This window comes from Schistocerca piceifrons, chromosome X, assembly GCF_021461385.2.
Source record: "Schistocerca piceifrons isolate TAMUIC-IGC-003096 chromosome X, iqSchPice1.1, whole genome shotgun sequence".
NCBI classification, from domain to species: Eukaryota; Metazoa; Arthropoda; class Insecta; order Orthoptera; family Acrididae; genus Schistocerca; species Schistocerca piceifrons.
The window spans coordinates 14,665,220-14,680,625 of record NC_060149.1 but is presented as its reverse complement, the minus strand read 5'-3'; the positions used below and the strand labels follow the sequence as shown (position 1 = coordinate 14,680,625).

The following is a 15,406-nucleotide window of genomic DNA, read 5'->3' as shown; positions in this document are numbered from 1 at the left end:
CGAGGACAAACAATTGCAAGGAGGGTTGGGCGTGGTCACTAAGGATACGTGCGTACTTGTGTCGATCAGTTGTGTCTTCCAGAATGACGACATCACAGAAGGGATGCCCATCGGGCTGGATCCTTCCTACGATCGTTGCTGGGTGTCTGCTTTCAGACGTTTCACGCCGTACACGCCAATGTCCATGAGTACGATGGACCACAAAAATGGTTTCATCTGAAAATGCCACCTGTCGCCACATTGCGGCACTGTCGTGCAAATTGCAGCAGTCAGTATGGGTGCATGAAGCAGGGCCTGCTGCCGAGCCCTATATGCAGAAACGTTCATTGAATGCTCGTCCAGGAGACACTGTTAGTAGCCGCTTCGTTCAACTGGGCGGTCAGTTACTCAACAGTTGCACGTCTTTTTGCCCGTACACATCTCCGCAGCCGTGGTTCACCCTGCTATCTATGGCCCGTGGTGCGCTACAGTTGCCTCGTCGCCGGTTTTGGATAGCGCCGTATTGCCGTGGACGGTGTGTTTTAACTACGGCGGCCGGCGCGCGGGCGGTTTACGGATTCTGCCATTTCGGAAATGCCCACCCTTTGTCCGAAAGCCAATGATATTGCCCTTTTGGACGTCAGATAAATCGCTCGAATTTCGCATTACTACGACGACTGCACTGTCTCTCGGATACCCCCGACACGCTGTATATATACAGGGTGTTTCAAAAATGACCGGTATATTTGAAACGGCAATACAAACTAAACGAGCAGCGATAGAAATACACCGTTTGTTGCAACATGCTTGGGACAACAGTACATTTTCAGGCAGACAAACTGTCGAAATTACAGTAGTTACAATTGTCAACAACAGATGGCGCTGCGGTCTGGGAAACTCTATAGTACGATATTTTCCACATATCCACCATGCGTAGCAATAATATGGCGTAGTCTCTGAATGAAATTACCCGAAACCTTTGACAACGTGTCTGGCGGAATGGCTTCACATGCAGATGAGATGTACTGCTTCAGCTGTTCAATTGTTTCTGGATTCTGGTGGTACACCTGGTCTTTCAAGTGTCCCCACAGAATGAAGTCACAGGGGTTCATGTCTGGCGAATAGGGAGGCCAATCCACGCCGCCTCCTGTATGTTTCGGATAGCCCAAAGCAATCACACGATCATCGAAATATTCATTCAGGAAATTAAAGACGTCGGCCGTGCGATGTGGCCGGGCACCATCTTGCATAAACCACGAGGTGTTGGCAGTGTCGTCTAAGGCAGTTTGTACCGCCACAAATTCACGAAGAATATCCAGATAGCGTGGTGTAGTAATCGTTTCGGATCTGAAAAATGGGCCAATGATTCCTTTGGAAGAAATGGCGGCCCAGACCAGTACTTTTTGAGGATGCAGGGACGATGGGACTGCAACATGGGGCTTTTCGGTTCCCCATATGCGCCAGTTCTGTTTATTGACGAAGCCGTCCAGGTAAAAATAAGCTTCGTCAGTAAACCAAATGCTGCCCACATGCATATCGCCGTCATCAATCCTGTGCACTATATCGTTAGCGAATGTCTCTCGTGCAGCAATGGTAGCGGCGCTGAGGGGTTGCCGCATTTGAATTTTGTATGGATAGAGGTGTAAACTCTGGCGCATGAGACGATACGTGGACGTTGGCGTCATTTGGACTGCAGCTGCAACATGGCGAACGGAAACCCGAGGCCGCTGTTGGGTCACCTGCTGCACTATCTGCGCGTTGCCCTCTGTGGTTGCTGTACGCGGTCGCCCTACCTTTCCAGCACGTTCATCCGTCACGTTCCCAGTCCGTTGAAATTTGTCAAACAGATCCTTTATTGTATCGCTTTTCGGTCCTTTGGTTACATTAAACCTCTGTTGAAAACTTCGTCTTGTTGCAACAACACTGTGTTCTAGGCGGTGGAATTCCAACACCAGAAGAATCCTCTGTTCTAAGGAATAAACCATGTTGTCCACAGCACACTTGCACGTTGTGAACAGCACACGCTTACAGCAGAAAGACGACGTACAGAATGGCGCACCCACAGACTGCGTTGTCTCCTATATCTTTCACATCACTTGCAGCGCCATCTCTTGTTGAAAATTGTAACTACTGTAATTTCGAAAGTTTGTCCGCCTGAAAATGTACTGTTGTCCCAAGCATATTGCAACAAACGGTGTATTTCTATCGCTGCTCGTTTAGTTTTTATTGCCGTTTCAAATATACCGGTCATTTTTGAAACACCCTGTATACCTTCCACTGCTACTGCTGCCGCCTGTGAGTGGTTATAGCACGTTGGCGTCGAACATGACGGTAGTTACATTAATGTCACTGGACCCTGTATAAAGGGGTCTTTCCGATTTGCGTGCGGCAAATGTCGAAACGTGACCTATTGCGACGTTATTACCAAGTGCGTCCAAACAGGACGAACGAACATTTATTCTTTTCCTGGCTGCCGAAGGACAAACGTCGGCAAACATCCATTGGAGAATGAAGAAGGTGTGTGGGGCTGCATGTCTCTCGAAAACCACCGCTGTGGAATGGTGCTCCAAGTTTCGTACCGGTCGATCTGGGAGGCCAGCCTTATCCTTTACGGACAAGTGGCAGACATTAGAACAGCAAGCCCTATTGTCACGACCCCTCAGCATGCGACTATGGAGCCTTTGGTCCTTAAGAAAGGCCTCGATTCCTGTGGGACGAGTATGTGCAGCAGACAGTTACGGACTTGATCACGTAGCAGGACACAGTGTGTATCTTCAACCTCGTGCGTCGGACGGATGATTGCCAGAATGCTCACTGCGCTTTCGCCTGATTCAGGACTGTACGGCCTCCGAACACAAACGTTTTGGTCGCCCCTTTTGTGTTGTGTTAATAGTTTTGTACCTTTCGTGATACTCTATTCGCCTTAAGGGGAAACAAAGGGTCATATCTAGCCTATGTTAAGTATCCCATGTGTATGATCCCTTATCTCACAAAATGTTGTAGACACGAATTTGAAATTTCTACTTTTTATTAACTCCAGATCATTATTCGAAATATCTACAGTGAGGAATATTGCATTAAACCAAATATTTTTTACACGATGACTATATTTTTGCTTTAAATCTAATTATTTTATTTTTTGTACTCGAGACTATATTTTTATTAGGATTTTAACAAATTAAATGCACATAAAATAAACCCAATTGATCGGTGGCTTTGGTTGTGGAAGAACCTGTATAGGTTTTAGAGCAGGAAGTTGAAGTTTTTGAGAAAATAGGCAGTTATAGTGACAGATTTACGAACAGAGGGAAGCGCGTTTATAATGTAAAACGATGATAATTAAAAAAAAAAAACACTGCTCCATATTGTGGGTCATCCTCATCACGAATGTTATGAAGCAATAGCTATCTTCTCCTGTTTTCAGACTCTTTGATTACATTTTTTGTTAAAACCTCAGCCTTTTTTTTCTTTTTTTTCAATTTCCATATTCACATTTTTTAGCCCTTTCATATTGTGTTTCCCCCAACTCATTCGTAGCTCCTCGAGCACTTTTTGTCTGTCACTGCTGCCACTATTACATGCAATTACAGCATCATAGGTCCTTAATTGTACACAGAGAGGCAGTACATAGCTGGGGCATTATTCTTTTTTTCATGCTGATATATCTTTAGACAGTTTTACTATACTACCACAAAAGAACACTTCACTGTTTCATTTAGGACGGTAGGTGAAAGGCCTAACTCGACAATCATATTTATACACTCCTGGAAATTGAAATAAGAACACCGTGAATTCATTGTCCCAGGAAGGGGAAACTTTATTGACACATTCCTGGGGTCAGATACATCACATGATCACACTGACAGACCCACAGGCACATAGACACAGGCAACAGAGCATGCACAATGTCGGCACTAGTACAGTGTATATCCACCTTTCGCAGCAATGCAGGCTGCTATTCTCCCATGGAGACGATCGTAGAGATGCTGGATGTAGTCCTGTGGAACGGCTTGCCATGCCATTTCCACCTGGCGCCTCAGTTGGACCAGCGTTCGTGCTGGACGTGCAGACCGCGTGAGACGACGCTTCATCCAGTCCCAAACATGCTCATTGGGGGACAGATCCGGAGATCTTGCTGGCCAGGGTAGTTGACTTACACCTTCTAGAGCACGTTGGGTGGCACGGGATACATGCGGACGTGCATTGTCCTGTTGGAACAGCAAGTTCCCTTGCCGGTCTAGGAATGGTAGAACGATGGGTTCGATGACGGTTTGGATGTACCGTGCACTATTCAGTGTCCCCTCGACGATCACCAGTGGTGTATGGCCACTGTAGGAGATCGCTCCCCACACCATGATGCCGGGTGTTGGCCCTGTGTGCCTCGGTCGTATGCAGTCCTGATTGTGGCGCTCACCTGCACGGCGCCAAACACGCATACGACCATCATTGGCACCAAGGCAGAAGCGACTCTCATCGCTGAAGACGACACGTCTCCATTTGTCCCTCCATTCACGCCTGTCGCGACACCACTGGAGGTGGGCTGCACGATGTTGGGGCGTGAGCGGAAGACGGCCTAACAGTCTGCGGGACCGTAGCCCAGCTTCATGGAGACGGTTGCGAATGGTCCTCGCCGATACCCCAGGAGCAACAGTGTCCCTAATTTGCTGGGAAGTGGCGGTGCGGTCCCCTACGGCACTGCGTAGGATCCTACGGTCTTGGCGTGCATCCGTGCATCGCTGCGGTCCGGTCCCAGGTCGACGGACACGTGCACCTTCCGCCGACCACTGGCGACAACATCGATGTACTGTGGAGACCTCACGCCCCACGTGTTGAGCAATTCGGCGGTACGTCCACCCGGCCTCCCGCATGCCCACTATACGCCCTCGCTCAAAGTCCGTCAACTGCACATACGGTTCACGTCCACGCTGTCGCGGCATGCTACCAGTGTTAAAGACTGCGATGGAGCTCCGTATGCCACGGCAAACTGGCTGACACTGACGGCGGCGGTGCACAAATGCTGCGCAGCTAGCGCCATTCGACGGCCAAAACCGCGGTTCCTGGTGTGTCCGCTGTGCCGTGCGTGTGATCATTGCTTGTACAGCCCTCTTGCAGTGTCCGGAGCAAGTATGGTGGGTCTGACACACCGGTGTCAATGTGTTCTTTTTTCCATTTCCAGGAGTGTATATACGAGAGTCACTATCTGCGATAAGGTCCTCACGTTTATTTTTGCAAACACTGATTGGCGTTCACACTGCACGTATCTTGTCACAGTTACCACGCGTAATTTCTTGTGATATACACGAACAGAGTTTTCAAAAATTCCTCTCGATTTCGTCATCATTCTTATGAAAAAACACCCTCAACGTTTTCTCGCTGCGTCACGAAAGACACAAACACAGAGGTTCTGTAAAGAACACATCGCGTCAATCTAACAAAGTACTTTTAGAACAAAACACCTCATAGAGTAGGGTGTACACTGCGAAACAAAGAAAACTACACCCTTCTACAGTCATTGGTTTTTAAAATATGCCCAGTCAGGTGACTCAGTGCAGTCTGTGAGTACGCACATTGACAACAGAAAGACGATAAGATTACAAGAAATTGTTCTCCCCTAATAATAATACACGAAAATGTTGTGGAGATTCTATGGATGTTACTAAAACAAAAAACAATACAAAAATAGTTTGTTTTTTCGTTTTCTGCGCCACGTCTCACCTTAATCGATTTTGGGAGACCACGGGATTCGCAGCTCACTTCTGCCGAATGCTAGTCCAGCGCCATAAGTTCCTCAGACTGTGTATGAGTGGGATGGCCCCATCCTATTTTGTCTGCAGGTCTGGTGCAACACAAATAAGCTTAGAATTCCAGTCGGTTGACTATGTCATCTAAGGGACTCTTTGTATTTGTCAGTGCTTCCAAGTAACTGCACAGTAGCGTAGAACGGCAGTGTCAGAAGGATTTAAGTTGATGATATTCGATAAATGTATCAGACGTGAAAGAAATTTTCGGTTTCTTCCGGCGTCGAGATATCACCAGGTTAGACATCTAGTAACATTTTTTTAAACAGTTCGACATTACATACCTGTCTTTTGAGCGCTACTCAGAAAAGAGAATGTTTCAAGGCCTTCCCCAGAACCGAGACAGCAATCACGTTGTTGCTGGTTTTTCCCCTTCGCCTGGGTACGACCAGCAGCTCTGCGTTTGTGTACAAGGACGTCAACATTTCTTCCGTAGCTAATGGCCTGCAATAAGACTCTTATAATTTTTTGTTGTATGCTGTGACGCAAGTCTTGCTGTCGGCACCTGCGTCACGAGCTTCAAAGTCCCGCAGCTATGCGAGACGAGGTGATTCGGACTGCTGTTATAAAGTTCGCGTAATTTGGGAATAGGGAAAATAATCGCCATGGCAGTGAGCAAAAAATTGGAAATTTGTGGTTAGATCTTATGGGACCAAACTGCTGAGGTCTTCGGTCCCTAAGCTTACGCACTACTTAATCTAACTTAATCTAACTTACGCTAAGGACACACACACACACACCCATGCCCGAGGGAGGACTCGAACCTCTGACGGGGGGAGCCGCCCGGGCCGTGGAAAGACGGCCGAGACCGCGCGGCTTGCGGTGAGCTCTTGCAGTAATCCCTGTTCTTTATACTTCCTGTTAAGAACAGCAAAAATATCTGCAGCGCTGACTTTTAATCCCTCTGAGGGAAGCAGGTAGTTAAAGTAGGCTAGAAGCGCAACATCTAATTCTGGAAAATTTTGTTGCACTTTCCTTAAACACAACCGGTGTACTCATATCAACTGAAGAATGTGTACAACAGTTAAGATGCTGAAAAGTCTAATTACAGCAGCTTAGCAAATAAATAAAAAAAAGGAGGGACGTGGCTTGTTGCCTCGTTAACATTTTAGTAGATTTAGAAATACGCGGCCACCAAGAACCGTCATGGCTCTAACATTCGTCGAATGAGCTCATAAAAACGAACGAGAAATTATATGACAGTTACATTTTGAAAACGGCATTTACTAAAAGCAAATTTATTGTGAGTGGAAGTCGAACTTACTGGTCGCCAGAAATTGATGATAAAATAACCAACAAAAACTTTCCCTGGTCGATCAACAGATATGGTTGAATTTGTTGTACATGGTGACTGCAAAGAGTCACCGAAGAGTAATTATTATTATTACTATTATTAATTATTGTTATTATTACACATTTTTGCCCTCAAAATAGTGATTAACTTAAATGTTATATGATTATTCATTTTTCTTGTTTTCTTCTTCTTTTTCTGTTTCCAAAACCTTTTCATTCTTTGGCTTTCTTTCTGTTTCCTTTGCTCTGTCCATATTTTCTCTGTTTTCTTCCTTTCTTTTACTTCAAATTTCGTGTTCATAATTTTATTTCTCAATTTGTCTCTTTCATTTATCATTTCAGTTCAGGTCACTGATTCTTTTAGGTTTTCTTCTATTTCTTGAAACCAGTTGTTTTTTTTTAATTGGCCTGTTTTATAACATCTAAAATCCTCGTTGTGAGCCTGTTGTTCATTCTATGTACGTGTCCATAGAATGTTAGTTGGTGTTTTCTGATCATGTCTGTGAGTCTGTCTGTGCGTTAGCATAATTCGTTGATTGGTCTCTTCTTCCTATACAATACCGAGCGAGGTGGCACAGTGGCTAGCACACTGAACTCGCATTCGGTAGGGCGACGGTTCAATCCCGTGTCCGTCCATCCTGATTTAGGTTTTCTATGATTTCCCTAAATCGCTCCAGGCAAATGCCGGGATGGTTCCTTTGAAAGGGCATGGCCGACTTCCTTCCCCGTCCTTCCGTAATCCGATGACCTCGCTGTCTGGTCTTCTCCCCCCCCCCCCCTTTCCCTCCACCAAGGAAAAAAAAAAAAAAAAAAAAATTCTATGCAATCTGTGTGTACTGCTCCAAACAATTTTCTGAAGATTTCACGTTCTTTTTTTTTCTGTCTCTGTGGTGCCTGTTTCTCCGACTGTGGTTGTTGCTGATGGTAGGTGCTTCTGGTAGTACATATGTATTGTAGTGCTTGAGTTTGACCTGACTTGAAATGTTTCTTTTACTGCAGTGCGTACACATCAGTTTGTACGTTTTCTGAAGTTTTTCTATTCATTCCGTGTTGGATGCCTTGTTTGATGCTCCTATTTTTATATATTTCCCAATATATTTTAATTTTTTCACTCTGTTAACGTTTCCGTGTTTTGTGTACATGACTTGTGTTTTGTTGTTCTTCCTTTCCATGTATTGCGTTTTCTCATATAATGTCTAGAGGCCTGTTGTGACAGGGACTTCATGTGAGTATTCTAATGCTTCTTGTTCATCTTGGATACTGTTGTTGAGTATTGCCAGGTCATCTGCAAATGCCAGGCATTTTGTTAAGGCCTTGTTTGTACATATTCTTCCTAACTGGTTTGTACATATTCTTCCTAACTTAATCCCTTTTACTATTTCTTCCCATTGCCTGATAATTTTGTCCAAGACCATGTTGAATAAAAACGGTTAGAGGCCATCACCTTGTCTGAATGTCCACGAATCTGACTACAGTGTTGTTCGTCTGTCTGACCTTCAGGAGCGTTCGCAGGTTCCAAGTCTGTTCAGTACAGGACCTTCCTTTTCTGAAGCGTGCTTGGTATTCATCTGTCTTTGTGTCAGCTTGTGGTTCTAGCCTGTTGAGTAATACTTGAGAGAGAATTCTGTAGATGACCTGTGATAATGAGATACTTCTGTAATTATTAGGGTCCGTGTTGTCGTCATTTTTTTCCATTCCTGTGAAATTTTCTCAATACTCCATATTTCTGTGAGAATTTTACGAAATTTCTTTGTGATGATTTAGTCGCTGGGCTCCCAGATATCGGCAATAAAGCTGTCTCCTCTGTTGTTTTTTAGTTGTTTTATAATCTCCTCTACGTCTGTTATTGTTGGCGGTTTCGAATCTGGGTTTGGAAAAAAAAAATGTGGGAACTTCCTATGGTATCAAACTGCTGAGGTCATCGGTCCCTTGGCTTACATACTACTTAATCTAACTTAAACTAACGGCAACACACACCCATACCCGAGGGAAGACTCGAACCTCCGACGGGTGGAGCTACGCGAACCGTGGCAAAGCGCCTAGACCGCGCGGCTACACCGCTCGGGATCTGGGTTTATTATTGTTTTCGTGAAGTGTGATTTTTCTTTAGGTATCTCGTAATTGAGGAGTTTATCGAAATAGTATTTAAGAATTTTTCCGTTTTTTAATATAATATCTGTTTCTAGAGATCCGTCCTTCTCCTCCTCTTTTTTTTTTAAGTGGGCATCTATAGGCTGACAACCCATTATATTTTCATTGAATATTCTGCAGAAATTTCTTGTGTTATTTCTCCTGAAGTCTTCCCCGATTTCGCCGGCCGCGGTGGTCTAGCGGTTCAGGCGCTCAGTCCGGAACCGCGCGACTACTACGGTCGCAGGTTCGAATCCTGCCTCGGGCATGGATGTGTGTGATGTCCTTAGGTTAGTTAGGTTTAAGTAGTTCTAAGTTCTAGGGGACTGATGACCACAGATGTTAAGTCCCATAGTGCTCAGAGCCATTTGAACCATTTCTTCCCCGATTTCATTTAGTTTACTTTTGTCGCATGTCTGTTTCACTCTTTTAGTATCTTTCGAGGAGTGTTCCTGGGCTTTGTGGAAATCCTGTTAAGTTTCTCTAGCTCTGTTAGTGCTAAACTTCTTCCAGGCCGGGACTCTATGTGCAGTGGGCTGATTACAAGTTGCGTTCTACCATCTATGTTTTCATGTACCAGGAGACTGACTCCAATCCATTCCATTCTGAATTGTCTCCACCAGGTCTGTCCAGTTTTCTGTTGTTTTTTATTAATTTCTTCAGTGATTTTGTCGTTGTTTATCTTCAGATATTCTGGTCCGGTCTTATAATTTTGTTCTGTGCTGTGTTTCTGTTTCTTGGGACTGTCCTACTCGAAGAGTAATAGTTACTGCTAAAACCGTGATTCCGCCGCGGTAATAAGATTTTTGTCAGAACTTGAAACAATAAGTTTCACCAGTTTTCAAGTGATATTTGCTTACTACTGTATTCATTAAAACCGTTACTCGGCTGTTTATGATAGATTGTATCGTACAAAACAATTTGCAAATTTTGTTTAATAAAAGTTTCACTGTACGAAATGTGTACAGCTGATAATACACTCATGTTCAGAAAAAACAGGACACCTTGAACGACTAGAGATAGGACGTTCGTAATCACAGGACATGTACATTAGTATGTACTGCAGAAATGATTATCATTTGAACCGTGTCGGACCGCGAGTTCGAGGTCAACATCGATATCGCGGCGCAACACCGCCTACCGGTAAAATGTGCCTGCGGCTCTCTTTGTTGCTATAAACCGAAGGTAATGGATCAGAGTGACTTGAGCAGAAGTGCAGAATGCTTCGCAGACGCGTGCGCGAACCGTACCGTCAAATCAATGAGATTGGAAGGGGGTGCATTATTGGCACGAGATAATGTGATGCATCCATCCGGTAAACTGCTACGCGTGTGCGACGAAGTGTTTGGACAGTGCAACGGATGTGTGCGGAATGGCTCACAGAAGGCTGTAGAACACGACGGGATGGGTCAGGTGTCCCCCCCCCCCCCTCCCTCCTCAAGAAGATCGACACTTCATCCGTAAGGCGTTGCAGGACAGATGTGCATCCTCATCCGCTGTGTCACAACAGTAGAATAGTGTAACTCATCGTACACTATCAAGGGTGACAGTCCGTCACCGTTTATTACGGCATGGGTTACGTGCGTGTCGTCCACTTCTCCGCTTACCTTTGAAGAAACATGCTAGAAGGCGATGGTGTATGGAACGACGTCATTGTGGACAGGAATGGCATCAGGTAGTGTTTTGGGACGAATCCAGGTTCTGTTTGTTTGAAAATAATGACCGCATTTTGGTTCGCCTCAGACAGGCGAAGCGGCATCACTGTGAGTGCATTCGCGCAAGACATACAGCGACAACTCGAGGCCTTATCGGATGCAATCACAAATCACTGTTGTCGCATGCCCATAGTGTGACGTACATGAATGACATCCTGAAACCCGTAGCCACACCCTTTGTGCACAACACCCCAAACGCCATTTTTCAGCAAGGCAATGCAAGACCACATGTTGCTGTAGGAAAATGTGCCTTCATGGTGTCACAGAATGTCAGCCTTTTTCCTTAGCCCGCCAGATCACCAGACTTGTCGCCAATCGAAAATGTGTGGGATATGGTGAAACGACGGGTGCGGTGCTGTGACCCAGTGCCAAACGCCACAGCTGAATTCGGCACGGATGGCTGTACCACAGGACGCCATTCGCGCCTCATACGCTTCGATGACATAACGCATGGAACAAATTAACAGGGCCTATGGCGGACCCTGTGTCTACATAGCAACAGGACACGTGCTGAACCGAGATTACTGAAATGCTAATCATTCTTGCATTACATACGAGTGTACATGTCCTGTGAATATGAACGTCCTATTTCTTGTCGTTCGAGGTGTCCTATTTTTTCTGAACATGAGTGTACTGTAAAATTTTAGAATACTAACGAATGACAGAAACAAGACAACAAACTAAAATCCAAACTCAACTCCTAGTACACTAAGAAGAAAAAGCAAAGAAGAAGGAGGAACTAGCATACAGATTACAGCCACCAGCCCGCCGGTTATGTGAGTGTCCTTGAAAATACGTCACGCCTGCTCAGTCGCCACCAGGTGATCCCGAGAAACTGTTCAATACACACATCAAAAAAAGTTTTGCATCACCTCGGTTCCGAGAGTTCCGGAACCTCTACAGAAAACTGGAATAGAGATCAGCATAAACGTCATTTCCACCCTTTTTATCGCTCATGAAGACCACACATTGCATGTTGTAACACCTTACAGCGAGACCTTCAGAAGTGGTGGATCAGATTGTTGTACACGCCGGTACCTCTATTACCCAATAGCACGTCCTCTTTCATTGATGCATGCCTGTATTCGTCGTGGCATACTATCCACAAGTTCATAAGGCAATGTTGGTCCAGATTGTCCCACTCCTCAACGGCAATTCGGCGTAGATCCTTCAGAGCGGTTCATGGGTCACGTCGTCCATAAACAGCCCTTTTCAGTCTGTCCCAGGCATGTTCGATAGGGTTCATGTCTGGAGAACATGCTGGCCACTCTAGTCGAGCGATGTCGTTATCCTGAAGGAAGTCATTCACAAGATGTGCACGATGGGGAGCGCGAATTGTCGTCCACGAAGACGGATGCCTCGTCAATATACTATCGATATGGTTGCACTATCGGTCGGAGGATGGCATTCACGTATCGTACAGCCGTTACGGCGCCTTCCACGACCATCAGCGGCGTACGTCGGCCAGTCACGATGTACCAACAAATTTTATGTTTCATTAAAAGCTTACTGTTCCAGATGAATCACTGTTTTAACCTTAACTCGTTAATGGCGGATGTGAAACCTAATATAAAGAAGTTGAGTGATGGTCGTGTTGGAGCACGGTCTTTTGCGGCTGTCTGTTGTCGGACACAGAGCAGCGCGTCGAACCTGTTCTTACAGCTACAGCGGTTTAACGAACTTTCTCTACTCTCCTTCACGTTCAGATATTAGCTGTGACTTTTCGTAGAGTCGTGGACCAACAGTAGATATTTCTCATCAATTTCGTCGCGTAAGTCCTTTTTTATAATCTGTTGTTGAATTACCGAAACGGTAGTATGAAAAATGACTTTTAAGTTTCACGTTTTGACTCGGAATTGTTTTCGAAATACGGCTGATTATCTATACGCTTCTCGTGTACGACTTCCATGTAAATTTCGGATGCTCTGCGACTTGAATACTCTATTCCTAAGAACTCATGACATAACTTGCATTTAATCCTGACATGATCAGTGGGACATTGTGTCATCCAATATATCTGCTACTCAGTGCCCACAGGAACACGACTGTATCACTTCTGTGCAGTGCTACCAGATGTTGCTGAGTTAAGAAATTATTTCAAGCCAACAGGTTTGTCCCATTGGTACTATTTTGCTACGCATACGAGAGTCACTCAGTAAATTGGCACAATTTGTTTCTCAGAACGTTTTATTCTTAAGAGTTAGAATTTGGTGACAATATCAGTTAAAATTTCCTTAGAAAAGTTTTTACGGTCTCCATCGTGCTCTGCCAGCGCTGTGCACGAGCTTGTATTCCCTGTTGGTTGTAGCCATGTTTCCGTGGCATAAGATACACTGTCATCATCTTCAAATTATGTCACACGTAAAGAATCTTTAAGTGACCCAAACATACAAGTCCGAAGACACCAGGGATGGGGCAACGATGTCCAGCTTCATCTGCTGATGTGTTTCTCTGTTCTGAGACTTATTTATGGCGTGCATTGTCGTGTTGTAGCAAGATTTCTTTCCAATTCTCGGCAAATCAGACACGTCGGGAATAGTTTTTGAGTTTGTTCGGAGTCTTCACATCTGCCGCTGAATTAATGATTGACCGCCTTGGCAACGCAGTAGCGAAAAACGTCACCATCACTATCCCAAAGGACTGTCATCGTGACTTTACCAGCAGAGGGAGATCCCCTTATTTTTTGGTGACTGCAGGTGGTGCTACCCAAGTGACTGACTTTTTGTTTTCGGCTCAAAGTGATGCACCCAGATTTGTCACCTTTAACGATCCGTGACAGAAAGGCCTCTCCATTCGCCTCAAATATCTTCAACAGTTCGTATGAAATGGCTTTTCGTTCTATCTGGTCGTACGTTGTGAGCATTCGTGGAACCCATCTTGTGATCTCAACTTTGGCCATCCAAGAGCCTCAGTCGTTGCACACGCACTGTGGATGCCAACCGACGGCTGTGGGGCCAGCTGTCGAGTTCTGATGCGACGATCCACAACAATAATAGCATCTACGCGATTCACCATGTCCGGGGTAGTTACTGTGACAGGACTTCCCGAATGTGGCAGATCAGGGAGCTTACTCCCCGCACCTCTTGACGCTTTAACATTCTTTAGCCATCGGCCATCAGTACTGTGAAATTACCATACACTGCACACAAACGGTTGCGGATGTTCACCTTGGTTTCTTTTTCCGCAACCAAGAATTCAGTTACACGACGAGTGTGTTGCATAGACGCCATTTTGATGGTTCACAACGCCTGCCATCTGCTGGAACTGTTCGAAACGTCTGTTACGTGGAGGAGGAACATCAAATACGCAGTACTTAAACTTCCGATTAGGTGCTTCATATTAGATGTTTCTTCTGCACGAGTGTCTTGCATAGACGCCATTTTGATGGTTCACAACGTCTTTGCCATCTGTCGCAACTGTTAGAAACGTCTGTCGCGTGCAGAAAAAATACATTTATGTGTAAATTTAATAGTGGTGGTCGATGAGATCATGTGCATAAGAAAGCATATTCCTGTAAAGAAGACAAGAAACCTATCTAGACAATACGACATATGAAAGCAGGATATAAAAAGTGATATCACAAATAGTCATTCCAAAGTGCCATTAGGTAATCTTGAGTCCAGTGGTGCATATGTTGTAGTGGAAGTAGATGGTTAGGGAACGTAAACCTTCCCTAGTGCGGGTACGCCATCACTTAAACGATCGGTGAAAGCTTCACCAACTTTAATTCCATACGGAACTATTCTGTTGTTCACGGCGGTTGTGTATTATAATAAGGAGAGTTAGGAACACAGCGATCAGTCGAAATCCCATTGGTTTTGTATATATTGTTGCATATCCAAATTTCAGATATAAAAAGCCATCTACAGCACTAAAATACAAGAAAATTATAGAATCAGAACTGATTTACATAAAGCAATAAGCAAAAACCATATGTTACCTAGCGTGACTCCAATGCGGGTATAAAGCTCCGATATTTAGACAAGAGATTAATATGGCATTCGTGTCTTTCCGACGTGCATCCGGTAAATGCGGAAACATGAACAGCAGCGACATTATTACCAAACGTATCCAAACAGGACCAACGTGCTGTTATTCTTTTCTCGGCTGCCAAAGGACAAACACCGGTAGATATCTATCTGTGAATGAAGAAAGTATATGGGGTAGCATGTTTGTCGAAGATAACAGTTACGGAATGGTGCGCCAAGTTGGGTGCTGCTTGATAATAACGCACGTCCCCATTTCGGGAATGTCGCATTGCACAAGTTCTGCCAACTCAAGTGGGAGCCATTCGACACCCGCCCTATAGCCCCTTAAAAAAGGCCTTGACGATGATATGCAGCAGAGGACAGTGTTTTACCAAACGGCTATCTTCAACCTGTTGCGTTAGTGGGATGATTGCCTCAATGCTCACGGCGATTTTGCCCGATTGGAATTCCGTTCCGATTCTGGACTGTACGGCCTTCGAAAGGAAAATTTTTGATCGCTCCC

At 45.0% G+C, this 15,406-nt stretch overlaps 1 protein-coding gene across 1 annotated transcript in view; it reads left to right on the top strand.

Annotated features, from left to right (window-relative positions):
* Nucleotides 1-15,406, top strand: part of LOC124721707 (ceramide kinase) — a 279,703-nt gene that overhangs the window by 76,492 nt on the left and 187,805 nt on the right. The window lies entirely within an intron of this gene.